The sequence below is a fragment of the Rousettus aegyptiacus genome, unplaced genomic scaffold, assembly GCF_014176215.1.
Source record: "Rousettus aegyptiacus isolate mRouAeg1 unplaced genomic scaffold, mRouAeg1.p scaffold_m13_p_9, whole genome shotgun sequence".
Classification (NCBI taxonomy): Eukaryota; Metazoa; Chordata; class Mammalia; order Chiroptera; family Pteropodidae; genus Rousettus; species Rousettus aegyptiacus.
Window position 1 is genome coordinate 93,745,187 of NW_023416312.1, and position 1,049 is coordinate 93,746,235.

At 37.6% G+C, this 1,049-nt stretch overlaps 1 pseudogene; it reads right to left on the reverse strand.

Annotated features, from left to right (window-relative positions):
* Window positions 1–396: 396 nt before the first annotated feature.
* Window positions 397–518, reverse strand: LOC118608393 (annotated as a pseudogene).
* Window positions 519–1,049: the final 531 nt, after the last annotated feature.

Sequence of the window (1,049 nt, forward strand, 5' to 3'; positions counted from 1 at the left end):
ATATTTGTCTTTGGAGCTGAGATGTGTCTCTCGAAGGCAACATATGGTTAGATTTTGTTTTTTGTCCATTCTGCAACTCTGTGCATTTTTATTGGTGAATTCAGTCCATTTACATTTAGGGTGATTATAGAAATATGATGTCTTCTTATCACCATTTTATCTTTTTGTTTCTGGTAGCTCGGTGTTTCCATTGCTTCCTTGTCCTTGTGTTTCTGTTTTCTTTGCTCGGCTTTTGTGGGTTTTCCCTGTGGTTCTTCTTGTTTTATGCTATATACTTCAGTTCTGAATCGTCAGTGTGAGATTACCATCATGAATATGTAAAGGATATATATATAGTCTGCACTTGCCTTATCTCCAGTCCCCTTTGCGAATTTAGATCTGTTTTTTTTTTCTTTAAGCCTACAGCACCTGGTATTCCTAGGTAGTCTCCCATCCAAGTACTAACCAGGCCTGACCCTGCTTATTAGCTTCCAAGATCAGATGAGATCGGGCAAGTTCAGGGTGGCATGGCTGTACACATGAATTTGTATCTTCGAATCTTCCCCTTTTCAGTCATCGTTATCTCGGTTTATCCCTGCGTATGTTGACTGTGCATTACTATCTTGCTATAGCAATTCTCTTCTTATTATTTAAGCTTATAATGCCCTGGTCTAAGTAAGGGTTGCACTCCTCTGCTTTTATTTGCCTGACTGTCACTTTACTCCTAATTATGTTTGTTTGTTTGTTGGTCATTTTGTTTTAGGTGAGCTGACATCTTTCAGTATTTCCTATAGTGCAGGCCTCATAGTGGACAATTCCCTCAATTTTTTTATGTCTGGAAAGGTCTTAATTTCTCCTTTATATCTAAAGGAGAGCTTAGCTGGATACATTATTCTAGGTTGGTAATTCCTTTCACTTAATAGTTTAAATATTTGATTCCATGTTTTTCTGGCTTGTAAGGTTTACGGTGAGTAGTCTGACAATAATCTAATGGGTTTTCCTTTATGAGTTACCATTTTCTTCTCTCCGGCTGCCCTGAGAATTCTGTCTTCATTGTTGATTTTTGATAA